At 34.4% G+C, this 16,088-nt stretch overlaps 1 protein-coding gene across 1 annotated transcript in view; it reads right to left on the reverse strand.

Annotated features, from left to right (window-relative positions):
• The window catches only part of LOC126760090 (serine/threonine-protein kinase S6KL), a 66,383-nt gene that overhangs the window by 13,779 nt on the left and 36,516 nt on the right, over positions 1-16,088 (reverse strand). The window lies entirely within an intron of this gene.

Here is a 16,088-nt window from a genome sequence, read left to right on the forward strand (position 1 = left end):
AAATTCACCGTTTCCTGTGAACTGCGAGCGTTATAACGAGATGTTGATGCGACTTTCTTTCCTGGAATTTGATGAAATCAACAACTTTTATTTGAAACAAGACGGTTTCCCGTCTAAATATGGGCCCATTGCGTGCAAGGTTTAGAGATTCGAAAATTCGCGATATGACTAGTAAAATGGTCGCAAAGATCACGTGATTAAACGGCTCTAGATTATTTTCTCTGGGGCTATGTTAAATTAAATGCTATAATCAATCAGAAACGCTCGAAGAGCTCGAAGACAACTTTCAGGGCACTATAGCGAAATTCCAGCCGAAATGTTGCGGTTCATAGAAAATTGGCGTAAATGGGTGGAAATATGCAAACGGAATCTTGTTGATCATTTGGCTTGTTCAAACCATAAATGGCAAACAATTAGCTGCATAACAAAAAAACAGAACCCATTTTGATCAATTCGTTGCTCGGGGATCCTTTATTTACAAAGAATTAAAAAAATAGTATACCATAGATAATGGGGTGAACTGTTTTCAATGTCACTTAACAGAAGTTGTTTACTTTTAAATAAATTACGCAATCATTAATAAATTAAAAGTATATGACATTATCTCAATTATAGCTAATAAGGTGGGCTGAGATAATTGATAATCGTTTTTTTTATTCCTACATGCTCAAATATATTTCACTCGATCATTACACTTTGCCGGCAGATGCATAAGGAATAAGTGCATTGAATTATAACGTTTAAAATGCGTTTACACTAAGTGAACTTGATTATTTTTATGTGCCCTGATTACTAAATTCGTCATCATACGTTTACAAATGGAATATTCCGTGCATTTGAGTGGATTTCGAAACTGCAAACTCTGAACTTCCGCTTAAAATTGCCTTCGAGATGTTGACACTGATTTTTTTTTATCTATAAGTCAATTTACTACATCCATATAAGTCTATATATACGTACTTATTTACAAACATAATGGACCGAATGTACTAAATATTCTCGCATAAGTGGAAAAATGCAGTTGTACGACCATTATTTGGAAATCTCGCGAAAATCCATTGTGAATCGTTTAACGAAATGCCAACAAAAATTGACTAATTTAAGAATAAATAAACCGTAACCTCACTTGGCATCTTGCGCAAATGTTGGCGTGTAAAGGGGGGGATAAAAGTGTCGTCAAAAAGCTGAATGGCCATAAATGTGCAAGTGCTATAGAATATTCTACACACATTAGAGCGGGTCGATTTTTTTCCTATAAGATCGTGTATGTGGGAAATGTTCTATGGATCATTCTGAACAACTTTGCCTAGGAGACTATGGGTCTTAACAGGTTTCCAGCCAGCGATTTTTAAGGAGTTACGGGTTTCAAAAAATCGAATTTTTTTGATCCGAGTAATAGTTTCGGAGATAGGGCCTTGAGAACTTGTGCGCTCGACGCTAGCTAGGCTAAGTGAATCGTCTTTAAACGTGTTTTTCTCGAAACTGTGTTTTTGAAGTCGGTTGTCAAGATTTCTGGATAAGATATTGATAAGATATCGATTTGAGATACTATTCTTAAAAACTTGGAATAGGGATTTTTTTCAATTACAACTATTTGGGAAAAAATGTTTCAAAATTTTAATTTTTTTTGTAAAAATGTCTGCCGAAAATCCAATTTTCAATTTTTTTCCTTCGTCCAAGTTCTAAGTTAAGGTTTTGACTGAAACGCGTACTTTTTCACTTTAGATGATCCTGTATGGAGTTATCCTGTCAACGCGGGCGCATCTTTTTTCCGAGAGGTCGCCGGAAATGGCGTCGCAATGTCCGACTTTAAAATATTTTTTTTTTTAATTTCAGAATAATAATAGAATTTAATAGTGCATGTTTGTAACAATAAAAATTCTAATAAAATATTTCATTTTTTGTATGATTATTTCGTACATAAAAAATTGAAAAAGGTCTGTTTTTTACTCGAGCAAACCCATGTAACCCCTTAAGGCGAAGTTTAAAAAACCTGAATAATCGATTGTATGTCACACAGTTGTCTGATCCGACCGTTTTCGTCATAAAAATCACTGGCTCGAAATCTGCTTTATACCTATAGTCTCTCAAGGAAGTTGTTCAGAATTATCCGTAGAACATTTCGCATACGCGATTTCCCCGTTTTTTGGCTTCCTATAAATCTACCCACTCTAATGTACATATGTACATATATATTTTCAAATGTGTAATTTTCATTAAGAAATTGTTTTAATTCTATAGAACGTCTGGTAGAGTGTCTGAAAAGCTGTAGTTATACATGTGTACAGGTTTTTTAATTGGAAAATTTTACACTCATAAGCATGTGTGTGGCATGCGGATTAGCGTTCGAAATTAGGGCTGTTTAGGACGGTATTACATGTGCGGCAATTGCCATAATTTACTATTCAAGTTTACTCATTGCATTTACAACCGTTGTGGGATGGCGTGGGCACACATGCAAACCGCTATACATACAGTAACGACCGTCACCGGCTGGCGCTGCCTGTGTGTACAAGTGGCATAAATATTCTAGAAAAACAGATTTGCGCAATAGCTAATCGACGACTAAGCTAAATGGAATTATTGCATATATTTCTAAGAGCGTATATGTAATATGTGTGGACAGACGAAATTTATTAGTTTGGGGCGCTCTTTAAGGAAGCTCTTCATAGAAGGAATAGTAAATGCGGCATGTGAACCCCAACTTTGGACAAATAACTCTTGAACAAATTTTTTGAGGACTTGAAATCCTTCAGATTAATATCCACAATTTTATTATGAATACCAATTTACTATATAACAGTTTCTTATCATAAATATGTATATGCAAGTATGTATAACAAAAGCCGTCTGCGTCATAAAAGTTCTGTTTCTTAGTATTTTCTTTAAGTATGTTTTATTGTGGCAGAAATCAATCAGCCACGCTAGACCACCAGGCGTACCATTGACTTCCTGGCGTCAAAGAAAAAAAAAACGGATTGTGACAATGCTTTGGCAGATAATGCCGATCACAGTGTTTTTAAATTACCCACACATGCACGTGCGTATCTACAAGTATAAATATGTGTAATGTAGCGCAGATAATCGCCTGCAATTATTGCTTGTTTATTGCATTCAAGCATTGTACCTTTAGGCCAGACTAATTGCTGCTGATTTCAATGGAAAATCGTGCTGCCAATACATTTTAATTTAATGGGCGTGAAGAAGATTTCTTATAAAAGTTTTTTTTTAATTATAAAAACGTTTGTTGCAGTAAAAATAATAGAAAATCACACCTTGGGAAGCTTATGTATATAGATGTATATATATAGATATGTATATGCGTATGTAAATATGAATTCATTAAACGGTGCGTACCTTCATATCTCTAACAAATGCATTTTTATGCATAAATTTGCACATACATTGTGTCGGATGTGTGCATTATTACGTATTTCTATAACCAATTATGATTAGTGAATTAATTATGAGCATTATTTGCAAAATTTAACGCTTTGTTTGAGTGTTAATAACAATAAGTATTAAAATATAGGCGGCGATTTAATTATTGTTATTAAATTGATAGCCGAGAAATTAAAAATTCAATATCATCTAGTAAATTCAATTATAGCAGTTTTATTAATGAGATTGAACGTTCTGATTGTACCAGATGAGTTAGTGGCAGATTTATGTATTTTTTTAAATATTATTAAATTCTTTTAATTTTTTAATATTTTCTTTCACATATTTTTACATAACTGTATAGTATTTTATAATGTCTAAATAAATTATTTACTTTTATTTTAGAGATTTTGAATTTTCCAATAAAGGAGTTCTCATTAAACTTTTCAAAAAAATAGCTGTATGTAGTTCTGAATAATGTTGTCTGAAATTTAAGTTTTAATTTTAAGCAATTTTTTAATGCAAAACAAATTTAAGTTCAGCTGTATTTAGAAACTATTTGTCCATATTTTGAGTAAGGGGTTACATGGGTCTACGGGTTAAAAAAAATCGTTAAATTATACAACATCTCTAGAACATTGTCAAGTTGATCCCAATTATAGTTTCGGAGATACACCCTTGACAATATGTGCGCTCGAGGCTAGATAAACTAAGTGCTCCGTCTTTAAACGCATTTTTCTCGAAATTGTGTTTTTGAAGTCGGTTGGCAAGATTTCTCGAGAGCTACTCAACTGACCTTTCATTTACACAGGTCTTTGAGATACAATTCTTTAAGACTTGGAAGAAGGATTTTTTTCGATTACAACTATTTGCAAAAAATTAAAAACGCAGTTTTACTGAAAATTTTATTTTTTTGTAAAAATTTCTGCCAAATATCCATTTTTTTTCTTCGTCCAAGTTCTAAGTTAAGGTTTTAACTAAAACGCGTATTTTTTCACTTAAGATGATACTGTATGGAGTTATCCTGCCAACGCGGGCGCATTATTTTCCGAGGGGTCACCGGAAATGGCTTCGCAATGGCAGTGCTTAAAATATTTTTTTCCGAAAATTTCAGAATTTCTTTGCTAATGGTGTATGTTTGTAACAATAAAATATTTAATTTTTAATATGAGAAAAAAATTCTTGAAAAAATGCTGTTTTTACCCGAGAAAATCCATGTAACCCCTTAACTTAATCAAATCTTAATCAACAAATGTTTATTAACTCACATTGTGAAAATGAGTTTAGACAAAACTAAAACGGTTATTACGCTTTCTTCTTCCCACCACTTGAAGCTAAAACTCGCCTATTGTTATTGAATATAAATATATCGTTGGATTTAATAAGAAATAAAACCTTAACTCCTCTGAATTGATTAACATACATTAACAAAGATTGAAAGGCTCGCTTAAGATTTAAATTTTCTGCGAAAAGTTTACAATAATAAAGACGTTCAGAGTTGGCGGAAAAGATGTGGCTTTTATTTATTTTGAAAAGTGGGTATCGTATATTAGATATACTTTCTATATAAGATAAAATCGATATATTTAATTTTGACTATATTTCAATAACCACTATAGCATATAGCTGCAATACGAACTGAACAATCAAATCTAGTTTTGGTGTGGAAAACTTTCTTGTTTGACAATATCTCCTCACGAAATTTAGTATAGTAGCTTCCATACAGTAATCTAAATTATCTGCATACGTACTGCTCAATCGTCACAAAATGCCTGTATCATATATACATATGTACATACATATTTGTATGTACAATATAAATATTAACAAAACGAAGTTGACTTCTTCAAAAGCAAATATATGCATCAAGTATTATATTTTTCACTATCGTGCTTGATTTGCTTTTATTGAATTTGTTTTGATCTCGCTTTCTTATTCATAGATTAGTTAGCTATTCATGTGCTTATCGCTTATCGTTTGTTGACACTAACCGTATTTTGTATCTTAAAATAGCCCCAAAACGTCAATAAAATTTCTTGGTGTCGACATTTTTACATTCACTCAAACAATTTATATTTTGTATATAGTTTTGGTGCTATAAAGATGCCCGTGGAGAAACTTTTGTGAGTTGAATTTCTGCTTTTTAACTATTCTGTGCGATTTCAATACAGTTTGATCGTGTCGTATTTAATATTTGCATAAGTGAAAGAGCCCATAAATGAATCAAACTTGTGTTTGCAATATAAAATAACTGAAATTCAATGGCATGAATTTCGCAAAAGAATTACGACCTCAAGTAATGCAAGTGTAATTGAAGTTAGAGCCAATGTTTTCCCGCCAGGGCATCTGCGCAAAGGAAAAATCAAGGATCTCATGTTTATGCGCAGACTGTGAAGTAATGAGATATTCTAAAAATAACTCCACAAATAAGTAGAGATAATGAATCGCGCACAGATTTGTTGCAGTTGCAGCAAATGGTTTGCGGCACGTATGCCATTAATGTAACGAGCATGGCTGCCATTCCGATAAGCTTAGTTTAGAATTTCACCAATATCCATAATCCTAATCTACCCTAACTGAAAGCATACAGTGTGTGTCTGATTCTTTTTCTTTTCAAATTTTTGACTCCTACTGATCACTTAAATTCCTCTAATGATTTTGTGTTTTTTCTTGTGATTCTTTTTTCGTTGGGATTAGGTTCCGTTTGTACAGCTTACATGTGTACATACAGTTTACATACTTGGAAAATACGTAAACACATCATTGATTAACATTAGACAATTTTATATTAATGATGGATATAAAATATTTATTGCTAATTCATATTTTCTCTATTAAGTTTATGTATATAACCTTAACCTCAAATTCCTTTTGTTTCAACAATTTATTCTTATATGGATTTTTTTGTCAATTAGACTCCTTGCCCGTCCTAGGCAGTTTTTTATTTATTTTTTTTTTTCATATAGAACGAGTTTATAGAAAACACTCTTTGGATAAAGTGATTCCGAAGATTGGCCCAGTAGCCGCCAAGGCTGTTCCACTCATTGCTATCTCTGCTTTAAAAGCCTAACAAACCTAAAAGTTATATTATAAAACATTTGCCGAAATAAGTCTAGGTTTTCTTCCTTTGAATAACGTGAGCCTAAAAGAGACTTATAAGTGGATAGGGATTTTAAAGGGTTACATGAGTTTATGGGTTTCAAAAATTTAATCGATAAATCGGACTTTTTATTGTCTTTTTAAATTCTATAGCACCTCTAGAATATTGTTTTAACTTTTCAAGTTGATCCGAGTAACACTTTCGGAGATACAATCTTGAGAACTTATGCGCTCGAGGCTAGCTAGGCTAAGTGCGCCGTCTTTAAACGCGTTTTCTCCAAACTGTGTTTTTGGAGTCGGTTGGCAAGATTTCTTGAGAACTACTCAACCGATCTTCATGAAATACGCAGATCTTTGAGATACAATTTTCAAAGACTTGGACGAAGGATTTTTTTTCGATTACAACTATTTGAAAAAGAATGTCGCGAAAATTTCACTAACATTTTATTTCTTTTTTAAATGTCTGCCAAAAATCCAATTTTCAGTGTTTTTTCCTTCGTCCAAGTTCTAAGTTAAGGTTTTAACTAAAACACATATTTTTTCACTTTAGATGATCCTATAAAATCAGATTATCTTGCCAACTCGGGCGCATCTTTTTTCCGCGGGGTCACCGGAAATGGCGTCGCAATGGCCGAGTTTAAAATATTTTTTCCAAAAATTTCAGAATTTCTTTTTAATAGTTTCTGTTTGTAACAATAAAAAAATTCTAATAAAATATTTCGTTTTTTATCTCCTTATTCATGTATGAACAATAAGATGCCTTTGGGTCGCATTCCTAGATGGGACCCGCTAATTGGTGGAAGGAGCGACGAGCATAAATAATGTTGCCAAAATGATATTGGAATATTCAATGCGCTCTAACTATTGCTGGAATCTTCTTATAACAGAACTTTTAAAAAATACTTAAGAACGTCATAATATTAAAGATTTCGTAAGATTATTTTGTTCTATCGAAGATAAACAACTAATTTTTGTAAAACTCAACTAATCAAAAAATGATTTTATAATTAGCATTCTATACTTATTACTTATTACTTAAGTCAAGCTTGAATTTGTATTCCTCTTATTCGTAACACATTTTCTTCAATTTTGTTTTTATTTCGATTTTCGGCCTTACCACCTCCCAACCGTAAGTTTCCAATACATTTTGTACATGTATGTATATATTTTTGTACATGTATATATGTATGAGAGATTGCTTATGAACTTTAAGCACTGCAACGGCATGGTTTCGAAAGTTTAAAACCAAGATCAGCGACGCCCGCCTCCAATTCAGCTGGCGCATCCCAATTATCAAATATATTTCGTACACATCTACATGCAAACATATACATACATACATACATGTATATGCACCCATTAGATGCTTTAAAGCTTATAAATATATATGCCTTATAAGTCATATTTTATAAGTATGTATGTTTGTCTATGTTTTGGAAATTTTCCACCTTTCGATTAGGCCATAATCTCGCTGGCAGCCAAGCTAACGCTTTGCATTTAATCAATGTTGCATGAATATCAAAATCAGCTGTTGTTGTAGCCATTAATTTGTCGGAGCGCAAGCACGTTTTTGATCGCCAATGGCAGCGTTAACAACTTTAACTGCTACATATCAGGTGAAAGTTCTTGTGAGCTCGTTTCTGGGGTTTTTTTGATTCTAAAAAGCAAATCATGATCAGTTTTTAACTGGCCGATCATTTTGATGGTGCTTGCTGCATTTATGGAGCGCTTGATACTGACTAAAGTCCGTCTTTGACCGTATGTTCGTTGATCTTATTCTGAACATACGTACATGTATGTATGTAGTATGTGTATGTATGTCGGTATATTGGTTTCTATTTCGATTAAACGCATGCCGGGGCTCTGTGCTTTGGCCTGGTTGATAAGATCAATCTTTAGCTTGAACACCACGTTCGTTGACCCCCTTTAATGGTAAGATTTAAAAATCGTGTATCACATTTGCATACACAGTGTATAAAAGTGTATACTCAGTCTTGGAAAACAAAAATGTACAACAGCAACATGCCTCTACAACTGGTGGGTGCTATTACCATAAATTAAAAGAAAGTTGGTTAGATGCTTCGGAGCATCAAAAATTAATTGCTGTCAATTTGCTAATTGAATATGCGCATACCTCCATTCGCTCCTGACATTTGGTAATAACTTTCATGTGTCTAAGCCAGATTCCAAGAAGCTATTTATTTGAGCTTGCGAGCCAATTAAGAAGGTTCTTATTGTAAAATAAATAAGAAGCGGCTACTTTTGGGCGTATCGAACACTGTATGCCATAGCAATTCGCAAAATTAATAGCACGTGAAATACCTTGAGTTGTCTACAAAACTTCTTTATAAAATATATTCGCATATGTATTTTTTGGCACCAAAATGTTATTCGAAATATCAAGTAACTGGCCAAAAGAAATTTAATGATATATTAATGAGATTATTTTTGGTATCGTGCAACTTTCTGGCAATTTTATTGATATATTTTCTTAGGTGTAGTATAAAGTGATGCAGATGGACGAATAACAGTATTTATATTCGGTATTAGGGAGTTATGGAAATTTTTGAACTGATTTCGACAATTTTTAGACGAGAGTTACGACATATAGCCTTTTTTTGGCAGATCACGCGTGAGTAGCTGAGAGAGTCGACAAGGCCCCGTTCTCTCGGACTGGCGTATGGAACAACTTGGGCGCATTTTATGTCAAGATCTTAAAATGAAAGCATACAAAATACAGCTTGTGCAAGATCTAAAGCCACTCGACCTTTCCAAGGGAAATCGCTTCGTTCTGTGGTTCTTGAAAAGTTCCAAGAAGATCCGATGTTTTCGGGCCAAATTCTGGTTCAATGAATATGTAAACAAAAAGTATTGCCGCATTTGGGACGAAGAGAAACCTGAAGAGATTCAAAAGCTGCCATTTCATCGAAAAAAAGAACGGTTTGGTGTGGTTTGTAGGCCGGTGAAATCATCGGTCCATATTTCTTTAAAAATGACGAAAGAACGTAACCGTAAATGGCCTACGTTATCGCGCCATGATAACCGACTATTTCTTGGCTGAAATTGGTGTTCATGGTTTCGGCGATATTTCCTACACATCGCATCAATTAATGGATTTATTGAGAGAGCACTTCGGTGAGCAGATAATTTCAAGTTTTGGGCCGGTCGATTGGTCACCAAGATCGTGTGATATCACACCGTTAGACTTTTTCCTGTAGGGATATGTAAAGTCTAAAGTCTATGCGAACATTCCCGTTTCAATTTAGGACTTAAAGTAAAACATCTCGCGTGCCATTCGCCAGTTACCAGTCGAAATGCTCGAACGAGTAATCGAAAATTAGACTAACCGGATGGACCCTCTGATATAATCTTCAAAAAATAAATGGCTTTCGAATGATAATAAACATTCCCCATTAAATTTGAAGTTTCTGTATTTTTTTTTTTAAAGTAGGAAACCTCGAAATGGATCACTCTTTAGAAAAAATTTGGGAGGTTGGCATGCTTTTTTTACTTACTTTATTTTTTTAGTATTTCATTACCACGAGATACTCGTAGGATAAATTCATGAACTGATACTACTTCTTCTTATGAACTGAGACTACTTGTAAATGTCAGCGTTATTCCGCTTTTGAATGTAGCTAACATTTTTGAAGAGAGGCAACACACCATATATCTTCACAACCAGTATGGAAATAAATTACTTCTATATACATTTTAAATACAACGTTACACACAACGGTATTTACACCATATCGCATAACTGTATACATATTTCATATTTATATACAATTAACTAAGCACATACTAACTATTTTTAATTCCACTAAATATCTTAAATACTTTTTGACCACAATAATAAATCGATTTGATGCATAGTCGATGGCCAATAGCAATGCCCCGCCAAAAGTCACGCGACCTTCACACAACTCATCAGAATCTGCAGCATAAGAACTTAAAAAATGAAACAGCAATCAACAACATTGAAGCAAACGATAACCAAAGAATATAAATAAATAAAAAACGTACCTCAAGCAACCTCAACTAATTGACTAAAACTGAGAACCAAAATACAAACGTATAAATTAACTAAAAAGTTATTTTCAAACTGTTCTAGTAGCAAAATTATCGGAGACGATCAGTACTCGGTCATTAACTTGTTTATGGTATACATTTGTACATAAAAATCAAGTTCAGAAATGTTTAAGGTAATTTCAAAGTATAGAATTTATACGCCGCTCCTATTTGTTGTTGTACTTCCACATGTGTTTTGCAGATGCCTAGCTTTTGATAAGCTACAATTAAGTGAATTTATTGATGGTTGTTGCCTGAAAATCGCGGCGATTTGCTGCACTGGTTCATCTTTTTGCTAGAATTCGGTTGCTTCCTTATTTTGGTTTGTTTTCTGCTTTCAGTGTAACATAGAACTTTGTTGTAGCGATGTTTTTGTTGTGTGCGTTTAAAATTTCTTGTTAGAAACTAAAACTGAAGGTTTCGAAACCGATTAGCTAGATAGGGTCAATTTGAAGGTTTCGAAATAAAAATGTCTGCGGTTTTTCTTCATGTCATTATATATAATTATGATTAGCTCATGAACACAAGAATTTCAAGATTATTAGTTTTATTGTGGAAATTCTTTTAAATGCAAATATGGAAAATTACAAGGAAATATCAATAAATATATGCAATTTTATATAATATATGTATAATGTATGTAAATACAGTGAATTAATATTAAGTGGAGATCTCAATTAACCGGACAGAAAGGCTGGTCTCGCTAGTGTCTACTTATGGGAGATTTCATACATACATACATATGTGAAAATGTAAAGTATTTTTTTTGCTCAAATTGAAATGATTTGATCTCAAATTTGAGATAAAATTATATATTGTTGTAAGTTTTGTATCGAAAATGTCATTTCAAAATACATCGATATCCCATTCCTATTAACATCATAAACAACAACGTCCTTTCAATCATCTATAGCCAAAAGTCCGTGCGTTTTCTTTCAATAAAGTTTCTAATAAATTCATTTACAGTCGGCCTAGAATGGGGTCTGGGGAAAATTGCGCGCAATTGCGGAAATGGGTCTCTTTATATATCGCATTGACGACAAGATACCTATTTCAACTTAGGTCGTAGGGTTGGTACAAAACCGATGGATTTGAAATATTTGTCTCACTTCTTCTTCTTCTAAAAGTGGATCACCAGATCCTCATAGATCGACGAAACGTTTCAAGCTTACAATACATAAATTTATTAAGGTTACTATCAACACCAGCCACTTCGCTAGAAACTTTAAAGGTGTGTCTGCACAGATATTCAATCTCAGTCTGCAAAATGCCGGGCAATGGAGAAGAAAGTGATAATGTGATTTCATCTCTCCTTCAACCATGCAGCTTTGGCAAAGCTCTGGGCCTGAAGAATCTCGCAGTCGCACAAGTTTTTGCTGAGCTTACTGGAGATTTAAAGGTAAAACGCCAGAACGCAAGAAGACAACAGAAAACTTGCATCCAATCGGATGAATTTCTGGAAATGGTGCGCTCCATGGCCAGCTCATTTACTATGCAGTTTCCAGCGATAATGCCGTGCGGCAAAATAGGTCTAATATGGAGAAGCTTGAAGCTATTGCTAATGAAATCAGGCACTTCTTCAATATTTTTAAGCGCACAGTGAGCAAGCTCAAAGCCAGTATAGCCGCTCGGCTGTCGGAGTGATTGCTCTCCTCTCTCTAGGAAGCTGCACTTCGGAGCCTTTCATCTATTGCTACCTTCTAGGCAGCCACCTCCGCTTGAAAAACGTTTCAGTGGTCTGCTAGTCTGAAACTAGACAAAAGGCTTCACCCTCTTCCCTCCCTCTAAATTTCGAGCAATCCGTGAAAACAACAAGCATTATAGAAAGCACTAAAAGTAATATAGAGCAGCAGTATATAAAAAACCTTTATATATGCTCTGAAACTAAAAACTTCCTAGTTCATCATCAATTCATTCTGAGCTAAAAAAATTTCATAATTTAGAAAACATCTTTTTATGCAGTCACTTCCTTTATGTGGCGCGTTCGAAGAAATTTAATTGCCTTGCTGTGCTCTATAATTTCCACTCCATTATATAAATAACAACAAAACGCCCCGTTTATTTTTACAAACCTCTGCCAACCAATAGACACGACAATGAACCTGATCCTCACATCCGCCAATTATTTTCTATATACCATACATATTAAAATTAAAATTAAAGAAAATCAATTGAGGAAGGCTTTGCAGCTGCCGTGACGACAATCACCGCCGTTTATACACTTAATGGTTCGTTCGGTTCTTTGAGGTCCGACGTGTGTTCCGTCACTTAGCGGATGTACATTTGTATGTATGGTTTAATAAACGCCTATGCTTTGGCTCCTACCTTCCCTTTATATTCTAGCTGCTAAATTCTAGATTTATCTTGTTCATTTACAATTCCAACCATGCTTGGCTTAGCTTGACGTTGGTCAAAACAGGCTCGCGCCGATCTTCGTCTGGATAGACTGAGGTACAATGCAAAAAGTGCAAAAAGCTTTGATTTCTGGCACGTTCCCGTGCCGTTTATGCTATTATTATCCTATTCCCCAGTGCATAGAATGGCATAGAATAGTGCGGAGTGTGTGTGCGCATGCGTGTGCATATGTACATATATATAATATGTATGTGTGCATAAATGGCTGTTAGCGTGCGTGTATGCGCGTCGTTGAGGAAAAGTGGCACTTGTTTATGATCAAGGCTTTGATTTCCTTCCCATATCTCGTGGCTTGTGGCTCTAGCGCAGATATACTTACAAACATACGCACTTGCGGGTACTCTTTTACATATGTGTATGCATGTATGCATGTGAGCTGGTGTACTGTTGCGCTCGTTGGTGACTCTTGTTCACCGCAATTGCATTTCTTCTATTCACCTTTCCTGATTTTCTTCTTACTTTTGCATGTGCATATAAATAGAATAGTTTCAGGTTTTTCCAGCCACAAGAGCAATTAAACATTTTCTATTTATGCTAAAATTTATGCTATGTATGTATGTACGTAATGGAGCTAATCGAAGCCATGACTTCCACAGGTAACAAATGCGGTTGCCCAGATGCATATTTTAAGACACATACTCATACTCAAAGAAATACGCATGTCAATATGCACTTGAGTAGGGGGATTCGTTGGTTTTGAGCGAAGGCAGATTCTGGCCAAGCACTTGAGCGATGTAAAAATTTAATTAAATTTTCCCAAAGGACTCAAAGGCTTTAAAACTGTTTTCACTTGAAAAGTAAACTCATGCCTGTATTCAAAGATCTTTTTGGACCATAGATCTTTAAAACTGTCTACTTGATCTCCTCGAAATTAAACAGTTTGTAAATGGAACCAACGTCTTTTCAAAGACTCGTCGAAGTCTCACACACTTTTGCACTCGGTTCATTCGCATGTGAGCTGCCGCGCAGGCTAGCCTCCGTCGCAGGTCCACTCTTCAAGCCGCAACTCATGCTAGGATGCTCTATATGAGTGCTTTGGGGTACGTGGTGGTTACTCATATCAAATGGCCATGCGCGTTGTCTACTAAACGTCTTGTTAGGCATCTGTTATTTGTGTGGACGATTTTGTAGCTATTTTTGTCCATCTTTATAAATTGATAGCTGCTTGTTGCGCACACTCACGGTATTTATGGTATAATGTGTATCATAGATTCGTGGTACTGGGCACTTTATGCATGGCTTATTACATTATTCTCGGCTACCACAAAAGGGTTCGTTGCACAAATGCCAATAATCAGATAGATTTTAGTTAAAAATAGTTTGTGGTTGATCGGGTTTGGCATGCAGCGTACAGCATACAAACAAAAGGAGTTGGAGGCGATTGAGTAATGTGCGTGTGTGCCTGCGAAGAAGCCTTAAAAACGAGTCTTAGCACGTATAACTAATTTGGAATGATTGGTTTGATGCTGAGGAGCCTATGATAGCTTCTGAAGTTTCTGGAAAATTCTTAACACACATACAAAGACATATTTTTAAAATATGAAAGGAGATAGATAGATTGGTTTGACGAAATTTCATTTTTAAGCGCTAATTTTAAGTTTTTTTTTAATTTTTCTGATTTGATAAAATTTAATTTTTATTTTTTTTGAAATTTTTTCTGATCTGATAATATATAATTTTTTTTACTAAATTTTAAGTTTTTTGAATTTTTTTCTGATCTGATAAAATATAACTTTTTTTTACTGATCTGATAAAATATAACTTTTTTACTAAATTTTAAGTTTTTGGAATTTTTTGTTTTTAAGAGCTTGAAAATTGTTTATCAATTTTGTAAACTGGATTGAAAAGCAGGGTGACAGGTGACCAGGGCTTAATTTTTTCTTCTTTGCTTGAAATATTAGTGCAATGTCTAACACTTATAAAATTATATTAATTTTCCAAAGCGAATTATAGTTCCTCTAACTAAAGATTAAAAAATTCTTGAAAAAATCCCTACATTCTCTATTCCCTCAGGGCTGTAGAAGCAACAAACAAAAAAAAAACAAAAACAATTTGTATTTTGCCAAACCAACGAAAACATTTCTTTCCACTGATGATTTGTTTTGCTGCAATAAAAATATTTTCCTCATATCTTCTCTATTTCTCAAAAAACCATTATTTTCCAACACTCCTAAATTTAAAAATATTTTAAATAATATTTTAAAACTTTGGTCTACATATAATAATTCTTCATACGTAAACATTCAACTGTATTGTACTATTTCTAGCAGTTTTTGTCACCACTTTCTTTGTTGCTATTGATTTTTATAAGATTACGTTAGCTGCATATGTTTTGCATGCATTTTTGTTGTTGCTTCAGTACAAATTTAAATAAACATGCACTTGTGGCTTGAAATTCAATTTTAGCTTAAACACACTTCAAGAAAAGGTAAATATTAGCACTGCGCCGCACTGAACTCGACGAAAATTATATTTCCACTCCTACATACATACATACAATGTACATACAGACACACATATGTATGCATATAAGAGATTAATGTACAAAAATCGTATTATTCTCGATTATCAGCCATTAAAATGTATATATGTATACACGGAAATCGTGAGTTGGCTTTGCATGTGCATGTGTGAGGACACCGATAGGCAAATGTGCTTGGCTGCTAGAAAATCGCATGCGATATTTTTATTTTCCTCCAATACTACTTTTTTATGCCCAAGCACAGCAAGAGCGTGCAAGTAACTGTGTATTTGTGTGCGCACACCAATGCAAACGCATGAAAAATGCTGAGAGTGCAACGAGTGAGAGCAACGGCACTCGCACGGCTCAAGCCGGTGAGTGGCTTGTGCCGAGCTGCGCTTGACTTTTGAGTAGCACTGCACTAACAACAATGCCGCTGGCGAACAGAATAGAAGCATAATAAAAACAAAAACAGAGCTGTGGCGTAGGAAACGTACCAACGAGCCAACAGCGACGTCTCATCTATACGTTTGCATGCATGTGTGTTGTATGTATGTGCCCATGTATAGGGAGTATACACACACAAACATAAGCGTACATACACTGCAATATCACCATCATCATCATCAGCAGCAGCAGCAAGCATACCTCTTACTATCAT

This window comes from Bactrocera neohumeralis, chromosome 5 (assembly GCF_024586455.1).
Source record: "Bactrocera neohumeralis isolate Rockhampton chromosome 5, APGP_CSIRO_Bneo_wtdbg2-racon-allhic-juicebox.fasta_v2, whole genome shotgun sequence".
NCBI lineage: Eukaryota > Metazoa > Arthropoda > Insecta > Diptera > Tephritidae > Bactrocera > Bactrocera neohumeralis.